The following is a 17,700-nucleotide window of genomic DNA, read 5'->3' on the forward strand; positions in this document are numbered from 1 at the left end:
TGGTTCGAACCAGGCAATCGAGTTCCGTCACCACGAAGGTTCAGGAAGGGATCAGCAATACATTATTGACAGGTTATAGCATATATAGTGATGCATTACAGTAAAGACAGATGCGGGAGGCGTAACAGCTGATAAGAATACACATACGTAATAAAAAAGGCGTTACAATAGGCGTGCATAGAGGCGTATACTAAAAACGTCATTATGATGATGACACAAGTGGGTGGATCCATAAGAGAATCCTGCAAAGTCAGCAGAAATACATGGCAGAGATGCGCGCGCAGCCGCATGACGTGTGATTGACGTGTAACTAGAGGGTGAAGGGAACTTGACATTTAGCCCTACATGAGGAGACAGAAGTCTGGGGTGTCAGGACAACCTAGTCCTGAATCATATCTAATATCTTGTGTTTAAAGAACTATATTATCTGGAAGGAAAGGTCTTCTCGGACAGATCCTATTCTATACTGACTGCTAGTGCGTGTACAAGCGTCTAAGTGTCTACATGAGATGCGAGGGGGCATGGGCCTACCATGGTAACGAGAGTCATGAGTTACTTGCACGGAGACAGTAAGGCCGGGCCCTTTGCTCTGCAGCTAGAGGGATGTTTACCTAAGCTACTTAGACAGGAATGCATTTCTTGAGGAGCGGAACAGATAACTTGAAGGCTGAATACAGTTTTGGCAGGCAACAGGCCGGGCTAGGCACCGTTAGCCGCGCAGGAAGTAAGACAAAGTTCATGGATACAGATGCAGGTCCAGGCTGGAGCATTCAGAGGCAGAAGCAGGAAAAAGCTCGATGGCAGGATTCAGGGCCTACCTTGCCAGAGCTGGAAAACGTGAAAAGTATACCATATAAAGACGGTGGCAAGGCATACTTAAGAACGGAATATCTGGCCCATTCATGGCAGATATGAAAGAGTACATATTAACGTTGGACACAATTGTATTTGCGTCTTCATAGCTTGAAGTGGAGGGAACATACATGTACTTGTAGCATGTACATGGAGCCGTTGGGGTCTAGATAGGGGACACAATTGACCATAAAAATTCATATTTCCTCAGCATGGTGAGCAAAAAACGATGGGTTTAGGCCCAGATCTCTGTACTGGGGTGAATGTCTGACATTGTTGTGAATTCTGTCCATCAATTGTTCTTTTTGCATTTGTCACGCCGAGTGGAATGGGTATGTCCAGACGTGGGTCCCGTGCTCTCCATGCCACTGCAGTCAAGCTATTCTGGCTGATGAGGGTTGAAAGCCCGAAACCGGTCCTAGGGTGCTTGTTTCCAGTCTAGGGAGGAACTGGCCTGGCAGTTTGGGCTGGACTGTTCCCAATGGGTGCAGGGTCAAGACTGATTTTCATATGGCTGGGTCCAAACTGGAATGGCATGATGAGCAAAAAAACAATGAATTTAGGCCCAGATCTCTGCACTGTGGTGAATGTATGATATTGTTCTGCATTCTGTCCAATTGTTCTTTTTGCATTTGTCACCCCAAGTGGGACGGCTATGCCCAGACGTGGGTCCCGTGCTCGCCATTCCACTGGAGTCAACCTATTCTTACTGATGAGGGCTAAAAGGCCAAAACTAGTCCTAGGATGCTTGTTTCCAGTCCAGGGAGGACCTGGCGTGGCAGTTCGGGCTGGACTGTTCCCATTGGGTGCAGGGTCAAGACAGATTTGCATATGGCTGGGTCCAAACTGGAATGGCATGGTGAGCAAAAAAACGATGGTTTTAGCCCCAGATCTCTGTACTGGGGTGAATGTATGACATTCTTCTGCATGCTGTCCAGCAATTGTTCTTTTTGCATTTTGTCACCTCAAGTGGGGCGGGTATGCCCAGACGTGTGGATCCCGTGCTCTCAATGCCACTGGAGTCAAGCTATCCTGGCTGATGAGGGCTGAAAGCCTGAAACCGGTCCTAGGATGCTTGTTTCCAGTCCAGGGAGGAACTTGCCTGGCAGTTCGGGCTAGACTGTTCCCAATGGGTGCAGGGTCAAGACTGATTTGCATATGGCTGGGTCCCAACTGGAATGGCTTGATGAGCAAAAAAACAATGGATGTAGGGCCAGATCTCTGTACGGGGGTGAATGTATGACATTGTTCTGCATTCTGTCCATCAATTGTTCTTTTTGCATTTGTCACCCCAAGTGGGACGGCTATGCCCAGACGTGGGTCCAGTGCTCGCCATGCCACTGGAGTCAAGCTATCCTGGCTGATGAGGGCTGAAAGCCCAAAACTGGTCCTAGGATGCTTGTTTCCAGTCCAGGGAGGACCTGGCCTGGCAGTTTGGGCTGGACTGTTCCCATTGGGCGCAGGGTCAAGACAGATTTGTATACGGCTGGGTCCAAACTGGAATGGCGTGGTGAGCTAAACAACGATGGATTTGGGCCCAGATCTCTGTACTGGGATGAATGTATGACATTCTTCTGCATTCTGTCCATCAATTGTTCTTTTTGCATTTGTCACGCCGAGTGGAATGGGTATGCCCAGACGTGGGTCCCGTGCTCTCCATGCCACTGGAGTCCAGCTTTCTTGGCTGATGAGGGTTGAAAGCCCAACACCGGTCCTAGGATGCTTGTTTGCAGTCCAGGGAGGACCTGACCTGGCAGTTCAGGCTGGACTTTTCCCATTGGACGTAGGGTCAAAACTGATTTGTATATGGCTGAGTCCAAACTGGAATGGCATTGTAACCAAAAAAACGATAGATTTAGGCCCAGGTCCCTGTACTGGGGTGAATGTATGATCTGCATTCTGTCGATCAATTGTTCTTTTTGCATTTGTCACGCCGAGTGGAATGGGTATGCCCAGACGTGGCTCCCGTGCTCTCCATGCCACTGGAGTCAAGCTTTCTTGGCTGATGAGGGCTGAAAGCCCGAAACCGGTCCTAGGATGCTTGTTTCCAGTCCAGGGAGGAACTGGCCTGGCAGTTCGGGCTGGACTGTTCCCAATGGGTGCAGGGTCAAGACTGATTTGCATATGGCTGGGTCCAAACTGGAATAGCGTGGTGAGCTAAACAACGATGGATTTAGGCCCAGATCTCTGTACGGGGGTGAATGTATGACATTCTTCTGCATGCTGTCCATCAATTGCTCTTTTTGCATTTTGTCACCTTGAGTGGGGCGGGTATGCCCAGACGTGTGGATCCCATGTTCTCAATACCACTGTAGTCAAGCTATCCTGGCTGATAAGGGCTGAAAGCCCCAAACCGGTCCTAGGATGCTTGTTTGCAGTCCAGGGAGGACCTTACCTGGCAGTTCAGGCTGGACTTTTCCCATTCGACGTATGGTCAAGACTGATTTGCATATGGCTGAGTCCAAACTGGAATGGCATGGTGAGCAAAAGAACTATGGATTTAGGCCCAGATCTCTGTAATGGGGTGAATGTATGACATTGTTCTGCATTCTTTCCATCAATTGTTCTTTTTGCATTTGTCACCCCAAGTGGGACGGCTAGCCCAGACATGGGTCCCGTGCTCGCCATGCCACTGGAGTCAAGCTATCCTGGCTGATGAGAGCTGAAAGCCCGAAACTGGTCCTAGGATGCTTGTTTCCAGTCCAGGGAGGAACTGGCCTGGCAGTTTGGGCTGGACTGTTCCCACTGGGCGCAGGGTCAAGACAGATTTGCATATGGCTGGGTCCAAACTGGAATGGTGTGGTGAGCTAAACAACGATGGATTTAGGCCCAGATCTCTGTACTGGGATGAATGTATGACATTCTTCTGCATTCTGTCCATCAATTCTTCTTTTTGCATTTGTCACCTCGAGTGGGGCGGTTATGCCGAGACTTGTGTATCCGGTGCTCTCCATGCCACTGGAGTCAAGCTATTCTGGCTGAGGAGGGCTGAAAGCCCAAAACCGGTCCTAGGATGCTTATTTCCAGTCCAGGGAGGACCTGACCTGGCAGTTCGGGCTGGACTGTTTCCATTGGGTGCAGGGTCAAGACTGATTTGCATATGGCTGGATCCAAACTGAAATGGCACGGTGAGCAAAAAAACAATTAATTTAGGCCCAGGTCTCTGTACTGGGGTGAATGTATGACATTGTTCTGCATTCTATCCATCAATTGTTCTTTTTTCATTTGTCTCCCCGAGTGGGACGGGTATGCCCAGACACGTGTCCTGTGCTCTCCATGCTCCTGGAGTCAAACTATCCTGGCTGATGAGGGCTGAAAGTCCAAAACCAGCCCTAGGATGTTTGTTTCCAGTCCAGGGAGGACCTGGCCTGGCAGTTCGGGCTGGACTGTTCTCATTGGGCGCAGGGCCAAGACTAATTTGCATATGGCTGGGTCCAAACTGGAGAGGCATGGTGACCAAAAAAACGATGGATTTAGTCCCAGATCTCTGTACTGGGGTAAATGTATGACATTCTTCTGCAGTCTGTCCATCAATTGTTCTTTTTGCATTTGTCACTTCAAGTGGGGCGGATATGTCGAGACGTGTGTATCCCATGCTCTCTATGCCACTGGAGTCAAGCTATCCTGGCTGATTAGGGCTGAAAGCCCAAAAACGATCCTAGGATGCTTGTTTCCAGTCCAGGGAGGACCTGGCCTGGCAGTTCGGGCTGGACTGTTCCCATTGGGTGCAAGGGTCAAGACTGATTTGCATATGGCTGGGTCCAAACTGGAATGACATGGTGAGCAAACAAACGATGGATTTAGGCCCAGATCTCTGTACTGGGGTGAATGTATGACATTGTTCTGTATTCTGTCCATCTATTGTTCTTTTTACATTTGTCACCCCGAGTTGGACGGGTATGCCATGACGTGGGTCCCGTGCTCTTCTTGCCACCGGTGTGAAGCTATCCTGGCTGATGAGGGCTGAAAGTTCGAAACCGGTCCTAGGATGCTTGTTTCCAGTCTAGGGAGGACCTGGCCTGGTAGTTCGGGCTAGACTGTTCCCATTGAGCGCAGGGTCAAGACTTATTTGCATATGGCTGGGTCCAAACTGGAATGGCATGGTGAGCAAAAAAACAATGGATTTAGGCCAAGATCTCTGTACTAGGGTGAATGTATGACATTGTTCTGCATTCTGTCCATCAATTGTTCTTTTTGCATTTGTCACCCCAAGTGGGACGGGTATGCCCAGATGTGGGTCTTGTGCTCTCCATGCCACTGGAGTTAACCTATCCTGGCTGATACGGTCCTAGGATGCATGGTCCTAGGCAGGGAGGACCTGGCCTGGCAGTTCGGGCTGGACTGTTCCCATGAGGCGCAGAGTCAAGACTGATTTGCATATGGCTGGGTTCAAACTGGAACGGCATGGTGAGCAGAAAAACGATGGATTTTGGTCCAGATCTCTGTACTGGGGTGAATGTATGACATTGTTTTGCATTCTGTCCATCAATTGTTCTTTTTGCACAGCGGCAGCTGCCATCAGATTAATTATTCTCATGCATTTCCCGCCATATTCCAAGAAAAAAACAAGAGCGGCACACCTGGAGACTGCACAATAATTTTATTGTTCACCACGACGATGCGTTTCGGCATAAGCCTTTATCGAGTGATTTGGTGCGTACAAATTCCCTTTGAAATACTGGCAAAGATTCATGGAAAGAAACAACATACTTCTGTTAATTTATCTTAGTTTCTGTGGCTGCAGCAAATTCGACTGGTATTTGACCGACATCAGTTAAAAATACATAAAACACATTTCAATATGGGTAATATTTATAACAATATCAGTGCTGTCTCACAGAAAATATGGATTTGACAATCAGTCTTTTTGTTAATCATATGTCACTTTTATCTGAGTTTCTAAATCAATATCACCTTACACAATCAAGATTAAACCATTCAACTCTGGTACCCTCTGAAAATGAAGCCCAAAAGGAGAGTTTTTTTTTTTTTTTTTTACATATAAGTAACCTTGCAGCACTATTTAGTTTCAAAGACAACAGGAATATCTGTCACAAGGCTTTCAACGTCACCTATAAATCCCTTAAGCATTGATGGTCACCTGACATAAGCGTTGCATGCAAGTGGAGTGATTAAAACTAGATTTTTGAAACTATTTTCGCACCACGCCTGAGAGAAATGGTTTAATGCACTAGCAAGATTTGCAAATTTCACATAATGCAACATTTACACATTTCGTTGGTGGAAAATTATTTTCCCACGTTTATACACATTGGAGACATTTTTTCCTTGAACCAGTACCCTCTCTAATCTAAGTGATTTTTTTTACTTTTCAATTTTCACAGTACCTACCATAAAGTGAATACTACATAATTTCAGATAGTTTTCACACATATTCGAGAAACAACATTTTCCAGTTTCATACAACTGTAGTTCTCACCTGCTGAGTTAACTGACTAGACCAGTGCAAAGGTCATATTTCGAGTAAATTGGACCAATTTCGGAAATCATTAATCTCACATTTTCAGAATTATTTTTTAGCCAAGTAGTAAGTGCTGGACAGGCCACAGGAGCCATCGGGACAATCCCCAGTGGGTTGAGGGACCAGAGATGTGTTAACCGCTGAAAGGGATGAGAAATGTATAGTCCTTCCAAACACCAAATAGAATTGAAAAATTGACTTACAGTTTCCATATAATTGTGTACAGGATTCGAAGCTGAGAGAAAATATTGGTCTTTGATACTGTCTGTGTTAGAGCCTGAACTACTGGGATATTTGATGATACTTTTCAGAACTGACTGTAAAGACTTTTATTTTCATCAGAGTGTTAGCGGTCAGTACATCCCTGCACGTGGAGATCTATAACATGACCTCTCGGTTAATAATGCATTTATCTCGCCCCTCCCTCTCCGTGATATCATTCCCTCCTCGTCTCCTGGGTTCTGTGTCCTCCCAGTTCTTTCTTCTGTTCCCAGCCCTTTTCCATCTGAGTGACAGTAGGAGCTGCATTCTTCTCCCAGCGGCTGTTATTAAAGAGAAGAGAAGGGTCCAGCACAATGTTAGTACTATGACAGGATACATAATTTGCTATAAAATAGACGTAGTAATATTATTTTTTATATTTAGGTAAGAAAAACATGTGCTGCGTTGGCCGGGAATCGAACCCGGGTCAACTGCTTGGAAGGCAGCTATGCTCACCACTATACCACCAACGCCTGCTAGAACTCTATTCCGCCACATGGCCTCTGACAGGTACTGCAACCTTCCAGTGTGTGTCAGAGTGCTTCAGTTGTGCACCTAAAGGTGACCTATCACGCACAAATTTGTATCTGGAATGACGCCTCCAGACCCCCAGTCTGGTCGCTTCTAAGCCCCCTCCTCAGGCCGTCCAGCGCTGACTGGAGCCCTCAACTTTGCAAAGCAGAAACCAGCTGCACCATTTCCTCAAACCCCGCAGGTGCCCGTGTGCTGACTCCAGCTTCAATCCTGTCCTAGGACAGTGAACTCCAGCTCTCTCTCGATAAGCGGGCTCATGCAGAGCAGCGCGTGCACTGTAAAGGGAGAAAGGGAGGCTCTGAATGGTCTCACTGCAGCCCTCTTAAGGGGGAAAAGCATTGAATAAGTGTTTGTGGTCAGGCAGTTATTAGTCTCTGTCAGTCAGTTATTAGTCTCTTGAGTTTTTGTGGTCAGTCAGTTACTAGTCTCTATCAGTCAGTTATTAGTCTCTTTAGTGTTTGTGGTCAGTCAGTTGCTAGTCTCAGTCAGTTATTAGTCTCGTGAGTGTTTGTAGCCAGTGACGTGGATTAACTCGTCACACCAGTAATATATGTGAAAAGCTGCAAAGAAGGAAAAAGCCTGAGTGACCATCTAAGAAATCTGCAGAAACAAAAAATAAAAACCTGTAAAATCTCATAAAGTAGCAAGCATTGCGTTTATTTACAGAGATGTATAGAGTTAGTTTGTGCCCTAATGAAATATACAAGGTCTCTTTGTGCCCCAAAGAAGTGCATCGCACAATGTGTGTTTTAATTTCAAGCTATTTCCGCTGTTACATTTCCCAATTAGAATGAACGACTGACACTCAGCATATGACTTGGTATTAAAATTTACAGAAGCAGACCACTTGACTATGAAGCAGAGTGGCGCAGCGGAAGCGTGCTGGGCCCATAACCCAGAGGTCGATGGATCGAAACCATCCTCTGCTAATGTTTTCTGACATTCAACAACATTTTTCTACTTTACATTTTAAGATTAGCTGTATATTAACTCGGTTCTTCATTGTCTTTCCCTTTCCCGCCTTTAATACAATACTCGGATAGTTATCGTATATTTCGTCTCACTTCATTGGTCTTACTTCCTTGATGGTTTTGTTACAAACGCACATAACGAAATACATTTGGACTCTGGAAATTATCATTTTACTATACCATGTTCAAACAAAATGATAATTCAGCTGAAAACGTCATATTTCATTTTCCATTCTACAACTGGAAAGAATGAATCATCCTGATCGGCCACATACTAGTACCACAGCGCCCTCTACTGTTCTTCAACTGAAGTACACAACAAAGAGTTAAAGTGTGTTAGAAGCAGTGTGAGGGCCAGAGAATAACAGGGGATATTTCGCAGGGACGGCCTGGATTATAGGCAGGGCCACTGGAATTATGCAGCAGGGGAGCGCCAAATTATGCAGCACGAAAAAGAAAATTATGCAGCATAAGCGGCATATTATTTTAGAGTATTATTCCATAAGTGTGTCAATCTCTAACTTTGTAATTCTGCTTGGACAAAGAATCCACTTACACAGTTTCAGTTTAACAACTAAATATAGAAATACGCAAATGAAAGGTGACCAGTTAACCTTTGCGAAGGGCTTCCGGTGCGCACAAGCACATGTTGCTGCGTTTTTAGCGACTTTTGATCTGTTTGAGTTGGAAAAAAATGTTTGTAAAAAAACTGCAGTATATGCAGCAGATGATGGATTATGTGGCTCATGAGGCAATTTCTCAAGTATGCGAAAACAGTTGCACCCCCAGGATTGCATAATTCCAGTGGCCCTTTCTATAGGACACTCAGGCAGTGCCTGGAGGGCTCGCCTCACAGGTCAGTGTGTGGGCAGTTTATCTGGGTGTTTTGGGCCAGTTTTATGATCTAATATCAGAAATTGGATTTCTAGTTGGCAGAGGTATGCATCCTGTCCAAGTAGGGGCCACAATCTCAGTCAGGGTAAGCCAGATACACACTAAAAGAGAACCTGTACTCACCCTCTGGTAGCTTGGCACAGAGCAGGCAGGCTTATGTAAAGAGGCAATGTATAAAGTATTTGGGAAACACACACACACATACAGTAACACAATGAAAACACCACAAAAATACTCCAAACAGTTTAAGAAAAATAGAGAATAATTTGTGAGTAAATCAAGACCAAACCAACAATAATCCAATAAGTAAAATAGAGTTATGAATTTTTAAGAAAATAAACCAAAAATAATGCTTTGAAGTCAATATCGCTTAGGGGTAATTAGAGGTCTCGCTGGGACGGGGTAAATCCATAGTTCAAGCTGACCATGATGGAGGGTAGGCCAGCTACAGGACTCAGACATGTCCCACAGACAAAGTACCTTGGCCCTCATTTACAAGAATTTGCCATCAGGCTGCGTCGCAAGCCTTTTTGCTGTGCTGCCCTACGGCAAAATGAAAGGGTGGGAATGCACCGTATCTATCAAATACGGTGCATTCCTGTCCTTTTTCCCAATGGGTCGCCATTTGCCAATGCAGGCACCCTTGCACTATGGTGCAAGGGTGCCTGCATTGCAGGGATGATTGTTTTTGTGCAAGAAGGGAAATCTTCCTGCACAAAAACCATTACAAGAGGCATTTTCCTCTTTCTGTGTGTGCTGCAGAATACAGCGCACATAGAAAATGAAAAACAAGGAGAAATAAAGGTATTTCTCCTCATTGCGCCTCCCTTACACCCCCCCCCCAGCCCCCCCGGGGAGTTAATGAAAACATAAATAAACTCACAGTGCTCCATGTTTATGTTTTCATGATTTTAAACCATTTAAAGTTTATAAATCATGTTGCTATCATGTATACTCAGGAAGTACTGATGGACATGGACAAACATGGACTAAAAATTGAGTAAAAATGGATTATGTTAATGAAAAATGTTTCATGTCAACAAAGTCTTATGGCTTTTGCCTACATATCTGTGCGACTACTTACTGGAGTGCAATGGCGTAACGGACAGTTTTGTAATTCTTCCATGTGCTTTTGGGACAGAGCACAAAGACGAGCCAGCACGCTTACACTTTTTGCCTTTGAGCAACATTAAACAATGGTTGATCCAGGAAAATATGGTGTGTATTCTATCATTTGCTTGAAGTATTGCACACTCCTGTCCCTCCGATTGTCTGCACCCGATTGAACATGAAAATGAACAGTTGAAACGTTATTTTGAGACTTCCTTAGATGCACTGAGTCCATCAGTGGGAGTCATCTGCATATTTTCAAATATTGCACAACTTGGTCATATTAAGTATTGTTTTGTCTGATCGATGTTTTTAAAAAAAAGTTTATTCCTTTAGTATAAAACCCATTATCGGTCCATTAAACATACGGAGGCAATCACTTTAATATTATACTTAAATTACGAAATCGCGGAAAATGTTCCCGCTTCACTAACCAATCATAAGCGTTTCAGCCTATTCATTCTTTAGGCTTGGCTACTTCCATCTGCACGTTCCGTTATTCACCACTACGTGAACACACCGCGGTTAGCCAATATTACCCTTAAGCAGATTCCTCATATAATTCAACTCCAAATATGTTTAAAATAATGTTTTTACGATTATTATATTCTCCCAAAAACATCGAGAATCCTGAATGGTCCTGATTAATCAAACTGCATCCGCATTCTATCTGCATATCCCAAGTTACTATCCCTTCCAAAATTATATCATTCATCAGTCCAGATACCATATTCAGATATCCCATTTCTCAAAAATTAATAAAATTCAAATCTGTGAGGACAACATATAAAAAATATATTACTTGTTAACTTGTTTAGTGTATAATATATTCCTCAAAGGATGAAATGAAGTAACCATTTATCATACCCACCTACCATATACACCAATGTTATAAAAAATATCTTATAATAACTGTGTCCCAAATTGTCATGTGCATATAGGCCCAACTTACACCGTATTATTATCAATTTCAGTAGACATGTTTTTAAAACCATTGGTGACCAACTTACCATCTCACATTAGGGACACTATGGATGTTCTAAATAAATTGCAAGACATTAATCCGTGTGGGTAGATGATTAAGTATGTTTAATGGACCGATAATGGGTTTTATACTAAAGATATATATGCTTATTATATTTGTTTCGTTGAAGGCGAAGAATTTGTAACACGCCAAATTTGATTGGTCAGCTGAATGAATAGATAAGAACCCTTATGATTGGTTAGCGAAGCAGGAAAGCATCCGCGTTTTCGTAATCATAGTATAATTAAAAGGGATTGTCTCCGTGCAGGTAAATGATTGAATATGTATAATGGACCGCTGAGGGGTTTTAGCAACGGATTTACACGCTGATGTTAGAAAGAGAAGCGATAATACAATTGTTTCATTGAAGGAAAAGCATATGTAACACGCCAAATCTGATTGGTCAGCGTTGTGCGGACCGAGTAGCAAGCAATTGTAAATTATGTAAATTAAAGGCCTAGTGAGTTGGGAATAGGATTGGTTAATGCCATATCTGAGAAACGCTTTGGATTGGATAGGATACACCAGTTTTTACGCTTGAAGGAGACAGGTTGAATATTGATTTTGATTGGTTGGTAGCTTACGGACCAGATAGAAAACAAATTATGCTAATTAAGGAATTGGCTGGCGGGGAAATTGATTGGCTAATACAGGATATAAAAAGGAAATGGGAAACAAGTAAAGCGGTGATACTTAAATGACAGTGGAGGCCACTAGGAAATCATTGATATAGGAGACAAGGTAGGTTGATACAAACGAATGTTCCGTTACAATTTGACAGTGCTTTGATAAATTAGGTTCAGAAAGGAATACTGACTTGGTCCTTTCTTGTTATGTTGTTATATTTTTTTGTCTTGCATTGAGACAGGGGTCTCTAGCGCTTAGGATACATTTAGTGGAGGACATTATATAAAAGAAAGGAACGGATGTAGAATGAGGTGAGGACATGTGATTGGCTATATGGAATACAAAAGCTAATAGTAATAAGGGAATAATTGATTATTATGCTTTATTTATTTAGAAAACTTTTAATTTTATACTTGAGAAAATAAAAGACCTTGATGAGACTGGCACCCCTCCATGACTGATATTTCATACCACCCCGTCATTATTTAGGAGGTATGTGAGAGGTTATTATATAAAATTATAATTAGTGATATTAAAACCAAAATTAGACAGTCAGTTACAACAATGTTCATGAACAGTGAATGATATGTTTTGCCCTGAGATAGTTAACGGGCGAATTGGTGACAAAATTATAATGTGACAAATTGTGATGTCATTTTTTTCATTACCACTGTGTGATTATGTTTTTGGGTAAATGCTTTAAATTTGAGATTGTTATATAGGCTGGTTATGGATGTTGTATATGTATTGAACAGTATATATTTGAGTTTAGCATGATTCTGGGGAATAGAGATGTATGATATATGTATTAGTGATATTTTCTTTTCTATTCTTGCAGCCCTGATGAGGTCCCAAGGGGGACGAAACGCGTTGGCTGTGTTTATGTATATAAAAAAAGTTTTGTTTGGACTTCTAAGAATGTGTTGGAGCATCATATTGAAAATAATTTGAAAGAATAAAGGAATCTATTTGGAAGAAACCTCTTGGACTACAAACAATATTTTTTGGACTGCAATAATTTATTGTTTATTGATTACTTACCCACTCCTTCCATTGATTGATACAACATTAACCTCTTCGGTGCCCGTGACGAGCTGGACTCGTCATGGGCCGCGGTGGCGCTGTGCCCATGACGAGTCCAGCTCGTCACAAACCCCGCCCGCTAATGTAACGGCCGGCACAGGGCGGGGAAAGGGGCGGGCACCGAAGGGGTTAAACAATAGTTGAACCAGGAAAATACGGTGTGCATTCTATTATTTGCTTCATGTTCTAAAAGTGGCATTTCTAAAACAGTAATGATAAATCAATCCTTACCACTAAAGAGGATTTCTCTTTACTATTCCAAAGCTGTGAAACATGATGGAGCTACTCCCTTCTAAAATCAGAAATTACAGCTTTAAAGTGGTTTAAGGATTTCCCAATGCTAGCCTAGGAAAGGAGTAGGCCTCACAATAGTGAAAAACAAATTTAGCTGTTTGTCACTACCAGGACATGTAAAACCTAACAATACGTGTCCTACCTTTTAGTTATACCTCACCCTGCCCTTAGGACTACCTAGGGCCTACCTTAGGGATGACGTATATGTGATAAAAGGGGAGTTTAAGGCTTGGCACATGCCAAGTTAAAGTGGCAGTAAAATGCACACACACACAGGCCTTGCAATGGCAGGCCTGAGACAGGTTTGAAAGGCTAATGTGTGAGTGGCACCACCAGTGCTGCAGGCCCACTAGCAGCATTTAGATTACAGACCCTGGGTATATGGTACCTCCTTACAAGGCACTTATCAGTAAACTAAATATGCCAATCAGGTGTACACCAATATTACCATGTTTAGGGGAGATGCTCATGCACTTTAGTACTTGTTACCAGTGGTAAAGAGCTCAGAGTCCTAAAACCAACAAAAAGATACAGCAAAACGAGGGGGTGAGCAGGTGAAAAGTTTGGGGGAAGACCACCTTAAGGAAAACAGGTCTCACAGTCTGGTTGGTCAGTTTTGCTGTTGGTTTCCATGATTTTAGAACAAAGATCTCTTGCAACGAAAACAAATCCATGCAGTCTTCTATACGGAGTAAAACAATTATACTGCGTGTCCTTACAAGTTCAAAACTGCACCAGCTGGCAAATGGGCCAGTTTTCTAGCTATCTGATTTGCTAATGGGGGCCACTTTTATTTTGGTGTCCTTTTATTTATTTATTAGTTCGAGCCTTAGCCAGCGCTCATACGCTGCTCTGCGAGGCTTCATGTAATCAGTCTAAACTTTTCTGTGTGTCTGACTCCCCCCCCACGCATTTGGTTGGCTGTTGCTTGTGCCATTTTCTTTTTGTAGCCTGCTAATGGCCAAAGGCGGACGCATGTCCCACCTTTTTGGCATATGTTTACCGCCACAGCATTTTGCTTGCGGGAGCGAGCAGGGGCTCGCTTTATTCCTCATTTTTTTTTTTTTACTTTGGGTGAAAGCGCTATACGCGCTTTCACTTTGTTGGCCTCGCCCGTTTGTTTAGACGCTGCTCATGGCAACCTAAATATGTGAGCTGTGTCTAGAAAAGGGGCGTGGCCACCATTATGGTTCCTCTACTCACCCCGCATCTCTAGTCATTTAGCATAACCTGCAGTGAATGAAAATGAATAATTAGTGCCCACAGGCGCTTCGCTGAAGTCATCAGCGCCTATCACACGGCTCCACTTACAGCAAAATACAGTGTAATGAACACGCCGAGGGAAGTAAATAAGTATTCCATTAAAATTAGAAAATCAAAGCATGAGACAGCTCTTCTCTTTTCCTTATGGATTTCCGCGATTACGGAAATATTGCTGTTAAATAACATTAGTGTTAATACACCTCTACGCCTATTCTGGACTGTACGTCAATAGCTTAATGTCATGTAAGCTATGTGCTACTGTCGGGCTACAGCGGGGGGAGGAGGCAAGGCGGGACGGGAGGAGAAGTCCCTGGACCTGCGAGAAATAAGGATTCTCGAGGAAGGGCATGCCAGACTGCAACTCATCGGACAGTGATCGCTCAGCAGCTCTGAGCAAAATATTGTGGGTTTCTTTCCAAATACTATCACTTTACTGTGGATATAAACCGCACTAGGGAATACTATAATCAGGGCCACTGGAATTATGCGGCATGGTTGGACCATATTATGTGACAGGGGAGACAAAATTATGTGGCATGTAATGGCACAATATGTGGTGTAATACGCCACATTTTTTAATAGTATTGCTTCTATATTGGATTATCTGGCAAATGTTTCATATGTATACTTATGCAGAAAACATTGCGGCCGCAGAGCTGAATAATTCCAGTGGGCCTGCCTATTATTCGGCATGGATCTGAGAGTGCTTCTTCATACTCTAATGATTCTTTTCTGTTTTATAGTTCCATACACTTGTGATATCCTATTCTATACATTTTGGGAACTTGAATTACAAGGCAGGATTTTGCCTTTTTCTGATCACGAATTCCCCTGAAGATTCTCTGTTATTGCACAATTTATAAGGAGGGCATAGAATTATCTGTGACATGGGATCAAGTCAGACCATAATCAGCCTAGATTGTGAATCTGCCATGACCACATGACAAAACAAACATTTGCAATGCAATAGGTCTCGCATTTGCGAGTTCATTGGCACTGCAAATGACAATGCCTTTTATTTATGTTTTAAAAACCAACACGTAAATAAAGGGCATTGTCATTTACAATGCCAATACCTCAAACTCTCGCAAATGTGAGACCTATTGCATTGCAAATGCTTGTTTTTATTTGGCATCACTTTTATTTTGGTGTCCTGTCTGACCACGATGTTTCCTGTTAATGTTACACAGGATTGTGACCAGTGGCGGCTCCCCCATTGGGCGTTGGGGCGTTGCCCCACTGCTTTCTCGCGGTGCGAGAAGGCAGAAGCATAAATGGTAAAAACGACCATTTATGTTTCTGCCTTCTCGCATTGCGAGAAAGCAGAAGTGCCTCTGTGCTTGGTTGGGGGCGGGAGGGTGGGCGGTCGTGCTCGAGGGCAGGGGGGGAGTGGCTTACCCACTGTTGTAGATACTGACTGTTTGGCCGTCGGCCCTGAGCCGACCAAACAGTCAGTACCCACAACAGTGTGGGTAAACCACTCCCCCCTGCCCTCGCATAGGACCGCCCACACACACTATTTCTCTATGCAGAGAAAATGTCCCGGCTGGGGCGCTCTCCTGCTGCGCCTGCGCCTGCGCAGCGATTGATTTGCGATGAGGAGGAAGCTGCCTGCTGGCTACTTCCTGTTCCTGCAGCAGGTACACGTGGACCCAACCGCCGCTGCACCAGTACAGCGTGACCGGCCAGGAGCTGAGGCGGTGAGGTACCCAACACTCAGGTACGTTACGTATGTTTTATTTTTAATTGTTTTAATCCCCACCCCCTCCCTCGAGCATGCCGGCCGCCGCTGGCCGAGTGGGTGGGGCAGCGGGCCTGTGCCCGGTGAGCAGGTAATGGTCCTGGGAGTGGTTGTGCCGATACACCTTGTTTAGATTCCGCTGAACTCCCCGTGCAGGCTGACGCACACCGATGCCGGGAGCACCGTTCCTGTACCCTGACCTCTAGGGTATGCAGCCGTGCCCCCAGCTGCACCCGTGGACTGTGCCCGCGCGACCCTCTGCCCTCCATCCGTGGCAGCGCCCCAGCCCCTCCATGACCGACAGCGCCTTGGGAACTTCCTGAGCATAGTACCGACTGCATTGGGTAAGATACTCCTCACCCTCTGTCCAGCACGTGCTCCCCAATGAAATGATACTGCTCTCACTGCGCTGATGATATGAATTCGAAGCTAGCAGGAGCTATTTGAAATTGTGCCACGAATTCGATTTTTATTATAGTATTAAATAGTTGCATTATGTTTTTTAACTGGGCTGTCGTCCTCTGATTTGCAATTAACCCTATACTGTGTACCTGTATAACTCACCCAGTCCGTTTTTGCTTTTACATTGTGGGATTTTCAGTCCTGTGCACACTAATATAAATTCACAGCTAGCTACAAGTCCCAGAATGCTATAAAAAAAATCTGAACTGGCTATGCAGGGTCCGAACCATTGCCCACCCCCTTAACCCCCCCCCCCCTCCACCCCCGCCGCCACACACACACATTCATGTACCAATAAGCCGCTATTATTTGGCTTAATTGACACACCGCTGGGTTGGAGCACTGCACCTGTTGCACTATTGATAGTGACACGCCGCCCCTGGACTCCAGACACAGTTATGTATGTACGTTAAAAAATGCCTCGTTTGTACTGTGACTCTCCAGCCACCGCGTGCAGCCTGATGGCAAATGAAACGCGGTGCCCAACTCTACCTCCCTTCGAACAACACCGAGCGCACTGCCAATTCTGCCATGGTACCCGTCCCTGCTGCATGGCGAGAGCTGATGACGCCTTCTGTTCCTTCCATTTCCCCCCACTGGCAGGTCGGTGTTCGTTATTTGCATCATGTGGTTATTCGTTATTTGCGTCATGTGTACATAACCAGCACTTTGTGTCCAGACATGATAATAACATACCGTGGGATGGATGTAGCCTTTCATTGTTGCGCGGCTCCGGCTTGGGTTTCAGGGAGGCAGACTTTGTTACCAACCTTTATAGCTGGAAGGGCTGGTTGGTTGGTTAATGCACCTGCTGCCGAGAAATCTGCGACGTGCACGTCACAAGTAAATACCCCTCCGGTGTCGAGCGAATTAGTACTGTTTGACTGGACACCAGTCGTAGCAGTCACAGAAGCACACGTCTGTGGTGGCAAACATTGCCTAATGGGGTATGACTCAGGGTACATAACAGCATTGGATAAGCCTTGGGGTTATAGGGATTTTTCTGGGGGATTAGGATAAGTAACTGAACGCAACACCACACAAATATCGTCATTTAAAATATTACATTTGGGGAAAAGGTCGTGCAGCTTTTAAACCGATA

General features: G+C 44.4%; 1 non-coding gene across 1 annotated transcript; it reads right to left on the reverse strand.

The window, feature by feature from the left end:
- Positions 1–6,996: 6,996 nt before the first annotated feature.
- TRNAG-UCC (transfer RNA glycine (anticodon UCC)) lies at positions 6,997–7,068 on the reverse strand. The gene has a single exon. It is a non-coding gene; the product is annotated as a tRNA-Gly (tRNA).
- Positions 7,069–17,700: the final 10,632 nt, after the last annotated feature.

This window comes from Triturus cristatus, chromosome 12 (assembly GCF_964204655.1).
Source record: "Triturus cristatus chromosome 12, aTriCri1.1, whole genome shotgun sequence".
NCBI classification, from domain to species: Eukaryota; Metazoa; Chordata; class Amphibia; order Caudata; family Salamandridae; genus Triturus; species Triturus cristatus.